At 37.0% G+C, this 14923-nt stretch overlaps 1 protein-coding gene across 12 annotated transcripts in view; it reads right to left on the bottom strand.

The window, feature by feature from the left end:
• LOC109113418 (disabled homolog 1-like) overlaps positions 1–14923 on the bottom strand; it is a 108587-nt gene that overhangs the window by 78446 nt on the left and 15218 nt on the right. The gene's annotated exons all lie outside the window — the stretch shown is intronic.

Genomic DNA, 14923 nt, shown 5'->3' with positions numbered 1-14923 from the left:
TCAAAGGTAAAAAGTACTGTATATAAACATAATTAATTAATCAGTTAGAAATGACAATAAATGTTTTGTTGGTCACTTTGATCTGTCAGAAAAGGGGAAAAAAAGTGTCAAAAAATTATAATACCATGTTTTCAAGTTTAAAAATATACAGTTATTAATACAATTAAAACATACAATATGCAATTAATTGATTGTGTGTGTAGAATGCAATTGTAATGTTTTTTCAATAAATCAATATATCTACCCATTATTATTATTATTAATAATAATAATAATAATAATAATAATAATAATAGTCATTATATAATTAACAATATTCAATACCGTGTGAAATAAACTTTTTATTATACATATATTCTGGGTAGTTATTAAGACATGTAAATGCTTATGTATGAATTAAAATACATTTTGAATGTTTTTGTTAAATAATTAGATCTGGAGGAAAAAAAATAGTGTCTCTGTATTGACCTATAAGCCAGGCATAACATTTGATTTTTGCTATTTTGGAGAGGTTTCCTATTTTTCAATATGTAATATGTGCATTAAGCAAAATACATGCATTATATTCATTCATAGACATGCACAGAATTCCACGGGCGATCCATGGTCATGCAATGGTCATATATAAAATCCTCTTGATTTAAAAAGAAAGTAATATGCTTTAACTGCTACTATAGCAGCACTCGTCTGTTATTTTAGAAAAACTGGACACTCTGCACCCAAGACTGTGTATCAATTTCTCTACACAAAATGGCTCCATAGTTGAGCTACAGGGCCTATAACTCAGCACTAAACACCCTCCCACCGGTACGCCTCTCTCTCCCAGTACTCATCATTTACTATATGAAACACTGAACCACAGGAAAATAAAAAGCTACTTTATCACAGCAAAACAATAACATCAGGTAAACACAGTGAGAGCCGAGTGGCAATAATGCCGCCACAATAAAGCAATAAATCTAGAATATTCTTTCCCTCTTCTTCTCCTCTATTCTGGCTTCAAATGCACATTTGGAGACAAGATGATTGCCAATGTGCAGTGAAGGGAAATAGTCTGCTGCTTTGGAAGGGCTATTTGAGTGAGACTGGAGCGAGCTGAGACTGTAAGTACGTTTGGGTCTTGTCTTGATGGAAAAGCACATTTTAATAACAGCCAACAAGGCCTGAGGGAGATACAGCACATATAGCAGGAAGATTAGATGTGCCTCAACACAACCAGCCCCTTCATTCAATTGTCTGCCATATCTGAGAAAAAGGCTAATTTATCAGATGGAAAATGCTGCTGTGCATGTTTTACTCGCACACAGAAAGGAACAGAGAGTGGAACAATTCCATCTTCATCTTTCACATTTGATTTGTTAAGCCTAGCATAGCTAACACAAATGAAGCCTTATTAGGGCACACTTTTATTAGAGTAAACTAGTAATTTGAAAAGAATGTGCTTTTACATTTAGAGAGAAATTTCATTTTAAACAACCTAAACTGATTCTAAACTCATTTGTTTACATGAGTCTGGCAATTTGGCCTATATCAAATTATGCAGATTAGCTCTAATGCTCCTGTTCAGCTAGCAGTACATATTGAGCCAAGCACATTCTTCTCTACGAAATAAGTTTGCTGGTCTTAGTTTAAGCTACTAGTCTTGCTGCTTTTCCAGCCTCCCTTACGAAAATTAACCATTTTACTACAATTTCAACCAAAAAAAAAAACATGGTTGCTATATAGTTTACTCACGGTAACCACAGATTAACCATGGTTTAACCATGGTATTTGTAGTAAAACTGTGGTTATACAAATGGTAGTCAATATGCTAATAAACCATGGTTACTATACTTTTACTACAATAAAACCATGGTTCATTTTCTTAAGGACTTCCAAACCCCTTAAAAACCTTCAAACCAGACCATCCTGACAAGTCCGGAGACCAGGTATGACCAGCACACTAGTTTAAACTGGATTAAGAGTGGTTTTAGCAGGGATATTTACCTTAAAGGTGTGTTATGCTAAACTCTGATAAGCTATTTTAGCATTTCTAGCCAAATAAAAGTACCCAGCCATTATTAGAACAAAATGACTAGCTTGACCCCAATAATAACCCTGTTGAAAAAAAACAGCATATGCTGGTTAGGTATGTTTTGAAGCTGGGATCCTGGTTTGAGCTGGTCCTTTGCTGGTTTAAGCTGGTCTTTTGCTGGTTTAAGATGGTCCTTAGCTGGTCATGTGGTGGTCCTAAACTGGTTTAACCAGCTTAAGACCAGCACATGACCAGCTAAGGACCAGCATGCACCAGCAAAAGGACCAGCATAAACCAGCAAAGGACCAGCTTAAACCAGCTCAAACCAGCATCCCAGCTTCAAAACATACCTAACCAGCATATGCTGTTTTTTTCAACAGGGAATAACAACTGAATTCTCAGAAACGATTGAAAGTGGATTCAGTTTCCTTTAAAGGACTTCCATTCTCAATAGCGTTCATTTAAAACATTTACATACGGTATAAACCAAATTATTAGTGTTGTTCTGGCCCTGCAGAGACTAGCTATTTTTGCCTGACTGCTTTTGTGATTAAGTACTACTGGAAACTTTAACAATATGCTTTAAAATCCCAGTGGCAACTGTTTTTATTTCTGTTTTATTTCCTTTTTGTTTTAGGAAAAGTGCTCAGTTACCACAGGTGAAAGCACAACAGGGTTCTACATCATTAGCCAACGACTTTTTTTCTCCATATTATAAAATCTCAATTCATTTTAGAGAAAACTGCTGCATGCTGTGGGTTGAGAAACACCTGCAGTGGGTTGTTTGGGTAATAACATGTTTGTCTTCTCATTGCTAGCATGTGTTTCGCTAAGCTAAATCTCTTTAATAGCATGTTGTCAGACAGGCCTGTCACCAGTACATGGGGATCAATTCTGCTCTAAATGTGAAGAGGAGCCTCTCTTCTCGGCTGATGAACTTATGTATTATCTCTCTCCATCTCTCTGATTGTAGACTTACTGAATCTGACACAAATCATAATATCTTTATCGTAGTATTGGATCCACATTAACTTGCACCTCTAAGTTCAGTCTAGACAGTTTTGTTCATGCATCAGACAAATGAAGTCAGGGATCATTTAAAGTTTCAACAAAATCAAAAAAAAGCAAGTTTTGAAAAAAGAATCACTCAGTGGAGTGAAAGGACGCTCATTTTTCTACATAAAAAGCGGTCTCTATTAAAGTCAACATGAATATACAGTAGTTTACAACCCATTTTATGTCCATAATATGACATATGTCAGTGTAAAATAATATTAACCTATATACAGTAATTGTGCAAGTCTACTTAAGTATATTTACTTTAGATTAGTAATCTTTGCTTTCAGATATCAAATATGTTCTTATAATTACAGGAAAAAAGTATATTTGACTGTAGTCTTTGTATATTTATATTTAAATTCTTAATTTGAATATTATCAGGTGAGCATAAAGATGACTAGAAGCTCAGAAGTTTCCAGTTAAAGTAAGACACTAAAAGAACCAGCAGAAGATACAGTGAGCTGAACTTAAACTAGAGGACGCTTCAGCAACAATAATGTTTTTGGATTGCAGATATCAACGTCTTCCCTTCAGAATCGAATAAAATTCCAACTGATCTCACTCTATATTATTTCCCACTGAATATACTATTCTATTTTAAAATTTTGTATACCATTATGTAATCGCATTGTGTTATGAACGCGGATTCATGTTGATTTACAGTCTGAGAAGTCACTGGGGGGCAGTGCTGCAGTAATGTAAGCAGTGCTGATGCAGAGTTCTGCCATCTTGACCTCCTGACTATCAGCGTGGTGCAGGTCTAACCTGAGGCTGAGCTGAGGTCACTGAGTCCTGACAGACTACATATGACAAATAAGTGTGTTTAAGCACTGAAGGGGCTGCGAGGAGACACATATCCAGCGTCAAGGTCAGTCTGCAGAGTTACCAGAGAGATGCCGCTAAAAAGTTTCGCCGTCTGTCAAAGAAAGTCCGAAATGAGAGATGAGACTATATGGAGGCGAGGAATTCAAGGTTGACCAGAGAAAACATAAACACATTACAGGCAGACACAAAGACCTTTACGCCTCAGTAGGAGACAAATGCAAATAAAAGATGCATTTCGAGTGTGTATACATTTGTATGTGTAGGCCTGTGTGTATATGCATGCTGCTGTGGGAGTGTGTCTTCTGAGTCAAGTTCCACAGGGAATTGGGGATGCGTAAAGATGCAGCCTTGGGTGGTTTGTGGGAAACTTTTAGGTTCGTTCTACAGCTTTATTTGCATATCTTGTCCTTGTTCGTCACTTTGAAAAACATTTTGTCAGACACACAAGCTGCAGCACCTGAAGGTACTAACTGTGACTCAGCAAGCACACACACACAAATTTCACACAACTAGATAGATAGATAGAAAGAATAAAATATAGATACACTATAGTAAATAGCATGTTTTCTACACAATTTTCAACATGTTCTTATTTATTAATTCATATAATACATATTTCTGTGCTGTTGTGATGCTGAAGTCATTTCTCAGTGTATAATGATGTGATTAAATTGACTGATTTTGCAAATGGGTAGCCTATTTTTAACCTCATGTTTGCTATGCATTGAACCTTGTGTAGGTTGAGCGAGTTCACCGTCTCACATCACATATTCATGATAGAGTGATATTGAAATGAGCGTGAAGCTCCTTCGCATCCATGAACTCCCTCAGCCTGCGGCAGCCATGTTTCGATGTAGCTTCTGCTCGTCTGCTCAATTCCTGACCCTGTACACGTCCGTAAAACTCCAGTTCTGTTTGGCTGTGCAGAATTCACAAGACATAGCCATCAATCTCTCTCTATCTGTCTCTTTTACTCGCTCACACACTCTGAGACTCTTTATTCTGATTCCCTCTCTGACAAAATAAAAAATAGAAACTGTATTGGCATGTTGTTCCAAACAATATTGAATTAATTCCTGCACAGAAGAATTGTACTAGTCATTATTTTCCATGCAATAGAGTTTCAAGCTTAAAAAGGACATTTGGCATCAATTTAATTGTAATTGCATGGAAAAGAGTGTTCAGTACATTCTTTAAAATATCTTTTTTTGTGCTCAACATAAGAAATAAAGTAAACAATGATGACAGATCCAGAAGACTTTTTTCTCCCACATAACGACATCCCAGACTACACGAAGAATATCAAGGATAAAGCTAACGCACATGTGACTCACTTAGTGGGGAGTCTACCCCGCTGTACAGCAACAGCAGGTATTTGACAGCTGCTCTGCACCTATGAACACAGAAATCCACTTTAGGGGGCCTTTGATTTGCTTGTCATCCAGTGTGCAGCAAAATCAATGGCAGGTTATTCAAGTTTACCAGGTATGACTAGCACCCACTCGCTGACCTTTTCCCACAGTGCACGAGCTGTCTGCAAGTCAATGGCCTTTTGTCCCAGGCCTAAATAGATGTTCACTGTGCATTCAGCCTGCAAAAATAAGAGCTCCCAGCTTTTATTGACAACACAGCGACTTAAATGTTACCTGATGGGCCGAATCGATGCACTGGTCTGAAATTCGTTGCTGTGGAAAGTTGAAGTGGGATGTACAGGTAGAGTTGTTTAAAGCACAAAACCAAAGTGAATAGTTGTTCAAGTTAAAGATTTGTTGACAAGGTGCACTAAAACAGCTGGAATTCACCACAACTTTTAAAATCTGAACAATTTTTAAAACACTACAATTATACAATTGACAATATTGTAAATGGTTGCAGAAAAAAAGAACCATTTAAAGTAACCAAAATAAATACTGCGTGGATTTAGTAAATCCTGACAGTAGCCAAAAATAGGGTTTGTATGGGCAAAAGTTGCCCAAAATTACCTTCTTGCAGAGTTGGGCAGTAACTGATTACATGTAATCTGCATTATGTAATCACATTCCAAAAAGTAAGTACTTTTTTAGATTTCAAGTAGTTTTAAGTACTTTTTTACATTCATGAATTACATTTAAAAAAATACCTGGAAACAGACTACAGTTGCTTTTTTTTATTGATTAGGCCTACATGATTACAAATTATTCACTCAATAGCAATAAATGATCCATAATTTATTGATTCTCCCTAATTCTTTTTTATCTTTAAATTTTCCTTTCTAAAATAGCCAACTGCTTATATGCAGTCAGAAATTTTTCCCAGTTTTGTGGACATTTTTACATTTGAGAATGTCATTAAATGTTTAATGCACTTCATGTTGTCAATAACAACGAATGGAATACATTTTCTTTTTCTTTGTATTTTTATATTATAAAGTAGTATAGAGTAGTATAGTCTGACTATATTATCTTAAATGTGCAATGTAATGGATTACAGTTGTTGTCGTGAAATTTGGAATCAGTAACAGATTGCAATTTGTAAGTAATCTACCCAACTCTGCCTTTCTGAAGGAATAAAAAAAATAATAAAATGGACTTTTATTGGTATATCTGGTCTTCCAGACTGGCTAAGCTTGTTTAGAATGGTTTAAATAATTTTGGTTTAGCAGGGACAATCTAGCATTGGCACTTACAGGAAGACAACTGGTTTCCAGAGGTCTATGGAAGGCCAACACCCTTGACAATACACAATGACTCCTATTATAGTGAGAATGACCTTTTCTTGGCTGGTCAGCTCTAAGCATAAAGTTAGCATAACAATGATGACAGCTGGAGCACCGTACATTAGGATGGGCAGGACTGTTTAGCCATTATAATGTGACTCTGCAGGACCGAGGGGTAAAGGCGAGCTGGTAATGAGGGACACACTCATGTCCAATAGACAGAAAGGGTCGGACAGGCTAAAAAATACACTGCTAAAAAACTGTGCCCGTACCATAGTAAAATGATGGTGATACCATGTATCTTATATACGATGGTTGTGGTCTTGTGGATTATTACAATGTTGATAATCAACTTAGCAACATTAGCGATGATGCTTACACAACTACATTTTTAAGTAAGCTAAGCTGTGTAAAAAATAGTGTAGCTTTTCAGTAACAAGCTATTTTTTCTAGCGATTAACTGTGTAGCATGACAAAATGTCACATCACTGATTTTAGGTCTCATTATATTGTGCAACCAAGCAAGCTGAGGCAATAAACAACATTTTCCTCGCTCTTTCTCTCAAATAGCACTAGAAAAACTGATTCATTGGACTTCAATCAGCTTTGAATTTAATTTAGATTTGAATGAACTGGTTCAAATTAACATTCACTGATCCATTTCAATCATAACCACTCAGTTTTGTTTCTTTAAATATACATGTACAGGCTAGTCAGAGCTATAGCTTAGCGGTTAGCAAACCTGCATGTTAAGTTGTGGTGCTAATGTTTTGAAAAAAGATTTGTTCATGTCCCTTGTAAATATGAACATACAGGCTAGTCAAAGCTATAGCTTGAGATAAGCACATGCCACATTAAGCTGTGGTGCTCAATTTGAGAAACAGTTATGTTTATGTTCCTCATAAATATGAACAAACTATAGCTAGTTAGAGCTATAGCTTAGCAGTGAGCAAACATTTAACTGTGGTGTTCATAGTATAAAATGAATTTTAAAATGTCCTCACTGTTTCTCTCTGAAATCGTTTTCAGAAATAAGTGGCAAACAGACTAAAAACACTAGGTAAATTTCACAGACTAACATCCAAGATAACATATTAAACTTTCATATTATATTTTAAAGTGACAACAGCTCTACTTTGAATGTGTCCCAAAACCCACTTTTATTCTGCAAGGCAACATTTGGAAAATTTCCTGAGAGAAATGCTGTCAGTTTGTCATTACACACATCCTCCAAATGTGCCAGTCATCGATATGTCATGTTTTCACCATCAAATGGTTCATTCTGAGGTTGTGAGAAGGTTTTCAACAAAACTTTTAAGTCGTTTCTACACAACTGCCTTCACAGTGAACTCTACTGTCAACCTGCCAGTATCTTCCAATGAAAACAGCAGACGCTCAGGTCAAAGTGAATGCTTCACTTCTGTCCTCACTGTGTATTGTCATAGTCTTCCCTGTCGTACTGCTTCTACTCGCCGCCAACTCATCTCTCAAACCACATGGCCAGTGTGTTAGCACATTAACCTCTGCCAAGAGTCACACACACTTGCACACACATCTACTGTAAGCTCAAGGCACCGACAGACTTCTGTTAAAGAGACAGACCCGAAAATTGGATCAGCACCATGTTGTTCAAAACCCATGTGACTTTCTTTCTTCAGTGGATCACCAAATACAATGTTAGGCATAATCAAGACCCCCTGGACCTATGGGCCCCAAGGAATTGTCCCACAATTCACCCACAGTTCATTAGTGAAGGTCCAAAAGCAGAATGAGCTTCTAGCATCAAGTCCTCTGATGTTACATTTCTTGATCTTTTGTCATAATTTATACATACATACATAAATAGATATACACACACACACACATGGTTTTGCACACCAGCAGTGGTTTAAGTTCAATACATGCATCTGTCAAGACCATGAATAACCCATCTTGACCATCTTGTGTGCATTTGTGTATGTTTTCCTGTGATATTAGACAGGCCATGACCTGACCTCTGTCCCGTCTGTCTGCATGCCTATTCACAATGGACACGGAGACTGCAGCCATTCTTTGATAGTATGTAATTACTCAGTCTCTATGATAGCCACACAACTAAAACCATACACCTAAAATCAGTCTCCGATATTCACGCTGCTATTTTTTAGTCTGTAAGACCTTGTGCGATGAATAGGAATGCTAACGGCTAGTTTTTTTCAGGTATTACAGAATGCACACTTCATTATTCTGACTATATCTGCAGGCGGACACAGACTACGTACAGTCCTACACTAGCCAATTAACTCCTGACCCCACAATTAACATTCAACGTCTCCATATGACACTGAATGGAGCTCTGACTGCCTCTGATAACAGCCTTCAGATAACACTCTTTACAGACAGACAGTGCCCTAAGAGATGCTACTGAACAAATTGCTTTGTGGGAAGTGTAGGCAATCAATATGAGGTGCCTAACAAGGAGACACTGCTACAGCTTCAGGCTGGAACCATGAAAAAGAGATAAGTTGAGGTGTCTCTGGGGATGCCAAATAGAAAGAGCAGCTCTGCCATACTGAAAGTGGTTATGGGCTGATTGGCAGGACTGTAGAGAAGAGGGCTAGACTGCTTAATTGATACAAGAGAGTTTCTAGGATCAATGAATTTTATGTTCTCAGTGAATGAGAAATATTGGCTTGATATGACGAACTGGAGCCAGTTAGACATGTGATGTAGACATTCTTTGACTAAATTGTAAACAAACAAACAAACAAACAAACAAAAGCTTATATATTATAGCAGTATAATTATGAGTTTGTTGCAAATGTAATAAAATAAAATAAAATAAAATAAAATAAAATAAAATAAAATAATGTACAAAACACTGTTTAAAAGTTTGGAGTTGGATTTTTATGAAGGTTTTTTTTTTTTTTTAGTTTTTTTTTTTTTGAAAGAAGACTCTTAAACACACCTAAACTACATTTATTTGAGTAAAAATACAGTCAAATAGTTATACTGTGAATTTTTTTATTGTATATTTTGTACTGTTTGTGTGTATAAATTAGTGCTGTCAAAAGATTAATCACGATTAATCCCATCCACAATAAAAGTTTTTGTTTACATAATATATGTGTGTGTACTGTGTATATTTATTGTGTATATATAAATACACAGACATGCATGTATATATTTAAGAAAAATATGTTACATATATAATAAATATATTTATATATGATATAAATGTAAATGTAAATACATTTAGTTTCTGTATTTAAGCCCTGTGTTTCCTGAGTCCTGCGTCCAGTCTTAATCGTCTCTGTGCTCTTTCGTCTCCTCACAGTACTGCAGCGTGACATATACAACATTTAAATGATGAACATGAAGGAAAAATGTTAAAATGATTAACTGAAATTTTTTATCATTATGATTAAACTTCAATGTTGGGGCCAGTGTAATGTGACTAACTAACTAACACACTAAATAAATAAAAGATTACTTGCTGTGGCTGTTTAGGAGAAAATCTTGGAAGATTAACATAAAATATGTGATTTATGGTTTTACACTTCATTGTGTCGAGTCTGGTTAGGACAGACTTTGCAAGAATAGATGCCAAAAAAGAAGCTGATCCAGATTCTCCTACTAGCCAAAATCACGCTCATCCACCAGATTCTGTCTGAAAGAAGCAAAAGAAACAGAGGATGGAAACAGGTGGGAGGAAAGCAAGGAGAAAGAAGTGCCTACCTTTCCTGTCTTGAGAAGGACAGATAGCAGCAGATGGGGTGAAGGATGGCCACTACTTATGAGTCAGCAGAGCAGAACTTTTAAAGTTTGTGTGTCCGTGGGTGTGAATGTGTGTGTGTCAGGGGCATTTATCCCCTGCTTGCTCTCCTTTAGCCTTCTCATGTCCTCTAACGTCACTCTACATGCAGTGAGCCGCTGAATCACACCAGTGATCTGACATGCTGACCGGAGTGTGCCGTTTCCTGAGGTCCACTCATAAACACGGCTCTCAAGGGAAAACAGAGGTGTGAGTAGGCTGGCTTTGACTCACTGAGAAGTGCACAGAAGGTACAACACTGAATTCCCACAATGCACCAGTACAGAGCACATATGCCATACAAGTTTTGATTTGAATGTTCATGATGTGTTGGTCCATAACTTAGACCAGCCCCAATCCTGCATCAACATGGACCAGCATGGAAACTCATTCTGGTCTTTTCCACAAAGATCTAATACTGTAAAATTGTGTTGGTATGGTATGGTAGTAGCACCAAGAGACACGCAACACTGTCTTTTTATTATTGCTGTTGTAATTATTACTTTTTATTTTGAGAGTGTGTTCTTTTTATTAAGAAGCCTAAGCTGGTTTGCTGGTCTTAACTGTTTAAGATGGTCTCTGGTCTGTCCAAGTTAGTATTTAAGTGGACAAGCTGGTGTTTAGCTGGTTTTACTGGGTGGCCAAACTGAAAATTTAATTAATTTTTTATTTTATTTTTTTACTCCCCAGGACTGTTGAGAGAAATTCCTGCATTTCTGGATTGGTGGCTGCTGCTTTATTTAATAAGTAAAAAAAAAATAAAAAAAATATGTAAAGAAAACCTAGAAACAAGTTAAAACTTTAGCACTTCCGGTTCCATTGTCCTGAAGTCAATAGGAATTTGAATGAATTTTTGGTCAAATGCATGTCTATGCTTCACACAAGCTCAAGATGTTTTCATGTTTTATTCTACTTTTCTATTTGATCTTGTATTATATTTTCATCACTAAGATTGTTTTTATTTATAGATTTTTTTTTATTATTTTACTTGTCTAACAAGTTGCTGAAAAGGGCTACAGAGATCGTCAGGGACCTTAAACATCATCACACTAAACTCATCTACTCACTAGTCCACTTTGACAGTCTCAATGTGTTTACAACTGCATTCTTGCAAACTATTCTAACTCATACTTTCAGGAAAAGCTTAATGTTGGCAATGCTGAAGTCATGCAACCATAGTGTAGCCTACAGTATGTTTAGCTTATTACTCCTGGCAATTGTTTTTGAAGCTTAACAATTCATAAAAGTTGTGATAATTAGTAACAGTTATCACAATGAACAAAACATGTAAAAATCATAAACCTTTGCTGGTCAAAAGCCTGTGGAGAACTCCTATTGGGTTTTTGCCAGATGAACATGGATGATGCTAACTTTGGGTTGGCCTACAAAAATGCACTTTATTATGATTACTATAGAAAAACATATAACATTGTATTGTATTATAGTCTTTTGTGGTGAGACCAGTGAAACTGTTGACAAAGCAAGTAAAAATGTCAACTAGACCAGCACCAAACCAGTACTCATAACTCATGCTGGTCTTGTTGTCTCTGAATTGGCACAAACACATCTTCATGGTGAGAATGAAGATAATATCTGCTGCCAACTGTGTCCAACAGAGAGAGAGAGAGAGAGAGAGATTTCAACACTACTACACAAAGCTGTACCCATGCCGCTCCTCCTCTCTTACCCCCCTCTGAAGTTCAATCAGCAAACTCCATCACTCAAATTCCAGTCCAGTGCTGCATGACTAACTGCCAGCCATCCTCACATGCACTCGCCGTATCTGTCTGACTGGCAGAAGATAAATGAATCTGCAATTCACTCCTCTCTCTTCCACCTTCACATTTAATTACACTCACAGCCAACTGCTGCTGCTGTCACACACACACACACACACACACACACACACACACACACACACACACACACACACACACACACACACACACACACACACACACACACACTGGGCAGATATCTTTACCCTTCTACATTAACTGTCCCTCAGAAGCCAGGAGAAAGACAAACCAGAGAGTGAGAGAAAGATTCAGAAGCAGAGAGAGAGAGGAGAAGAGATTAACATGAGCAGACTTATTCTTCACATCTCAGCATCATTTTAATTACAAGGCAATTAGTTTCACAAATAGAGTGGAGCAGAACCCATACCGTGAGGTGGAAAGATTCCTCACATTCTGCACAAACTTCCTCCAAATCTCCTTGACAACACACATATCATCATACATAACACGTGTAAATGTAATTTAGTAACACTCGGAGAAAAAACAAAAACAAAACATTGTACTACTAGCATTAGAATAGTGTAGCGTGAACCAGACAAATTAAAGATTCGATCGGGAGCCTGGTTGAAACATGAGCCGAATTCCACAGAAAGGCAGGATGTTGTAAATCAACTCCCAGCACCACAATCTGATAACCAACCAACTCTTTCAGAGAACAGCTTTCAACATTAACACCATTGGAAAATTATTATTGACAATTTCAATTCGTAGAAGAGATTGTCTAATTTGGGGCAAGTAATCGAAGAAATGGACAGTCTAAACCTCACATGTAAATCCATGAGAGTAAACAGGATCGTTGGATTGACTTCCCCCCACCTAGCAAAACCAGACTGAAATTCCTAAGGAGACCTGTTAACCCCTCTGGTCTCCACAGGACATATCCTTACTCCCCAGAATGGCACAGAGAATGCCTTCCAATGCATATATACACCAAAATGAACTCAAAAAAAGACTTCTAAATGGATATCAGTCCATTGCTCAACTCCATATCATACATGAACCCACACATTTGATTTTAATGTTTCTAATCACTTATTGTGTATGTCTTTTTAAATAACTCTTGAATAGCTTAAGGGATCATATTCATGTTTAGTATGTGTGTGTTCGAATATTCTTGCTTGAAACGTTTCTGACCATCAGTTATTTGTCAAATGTATCATATTCTTGTTATAGGAATCATGTCCAAATTATACCCTGCAAGAGCGGGAAAATTCGGACCACGAGCTTGATAAGATAACATATGATTTATGAATGGGTGGGACAAACATCGCAACACCACGAGAAAAGACAATATCTAATTGGTCAAGACAACATTTGAGGTGTGGCCAAAAAGGCCAGTTTAAATACTCAGGACACCATCAAATTTTGCTTTTAGCTTTTAGCTTTTGTCAAGCTTTTGCTATCAGTCATGCCGGCTTTTAGCTTTGCTTGTAGTTTAAGCTTTTAGTCATGCTTTTAGCGTTTAGCTTTCGCTATCAGTCATGCCGGCTTTTAGCTTTAGCTTTTAGTCATGCTTTGTCATCACTTTTAGCGTTCTTCGAGCGCCGTTCCAGCGTGCTTCGGCCTGCACGCCTGCTGCTACTTAGCCACAATGAGAAGAAACACGCACCTAGTCTCGTCAAACTTTACTTCTTTTCTTTTCCGTTTGAGAGTTTCGTGTTCTGAGTTAAGTTTTGTAACGCTGTGTCTCCGAGTCTGACCTCGAGTGCCCGTTCAACTTCAGCCAGCCCACAACTCCGCATCTTCAGCCAACGCCCAACCACGGGCTTCCCAAGACGTCACTTCAACGAGTACTGAACTTCCAGCCAATCAGCAACTTCGGGAAACCCCCTTTTCAGCGACAACAAAAGGGAAACCCCGTTAAACAGGCAACGCAAGTAACCTCCAGACTCACATCTGTACTGGTGTTATCCTAATATAATTTTAACCTCATTGAGGAACTCAGTGCGAGGGTTAATTAAGTGATTAAATGGTTGTTCATGTCTATGCAATTTCACGTATTGCTGTAAACTTGGGCTTTCACATTTTCATTCTCTAAAACTCACTCTTTCCTAACGTTCTATCCTCCTGCAACTTGTGTGAATGTGTGAGTGTGTGTGCTTATGTGTTAGATTAGTTTATATGTCTTAGATTTATCTAATAAAGCCTTATTTATATTGAAAAGAGAAGTATCTTGTGTTTTGTGCTCACAAGTTAATGTCTTAAACTGCCGATCTTGTTACTGTGCTAATTAATAGTGTTTTCACTATGCTTTGGATATTAATATCCAGCGCAGATTTGATGTTATACGGCTCGTTCAGTGAATCGCTGGCCGTTTCAGTGATCAGCCGTGAAACAGTGATTCTGTTCAAATTCCCTTTAAAATCTTAAATGATTCCCTTTGAGCTAAATTGACCTGTTTCCCTTACAATAGATTGCATGTTTGTAAATGCTTATATTGTACTGAGTCAGTTTTTTTTTTTTTTTTTGTAATACTAAATCAATATACAGTATAGCAAGAGTGCATTAAAATTAATTGAAAGTGGCAGTTTCCAGAGAAATATTATGCAGCACAACTGTTTTCAGCATTGATAATTATAAAAAAAATGTTTTTTCTTGAGCAGCAATCAGAATGATTTCTGAAGGACACTGAAGACTGGAATAATGATGCTGAAAATTCAGCTTTGCCATCATAGGAATAAATTACATTTTAAAATATATTCAAATAGAAAACTTTAATAGAAGATTATAATTTGTAA

The sequence above is a fragment of the Cyprinus carpio genome, chromosome B20, assembly GCF_018340385.1.
Source record: "Cyprinus carpio isolate SPL01 chromosome B20, ASM1834038v1, whole genome shotgun sequence".
Classification (NCBI taxonomy): domain Eukaryota; kingdom Metazoa; phylum Chordata; class Actinopteri; order Cypriniformes; family Cyprinidae; genus Cyprinus; species Cyprinus carpio.
This window is presented reverse-complemented; position numbering and strand designations above follow the sequence as displayed.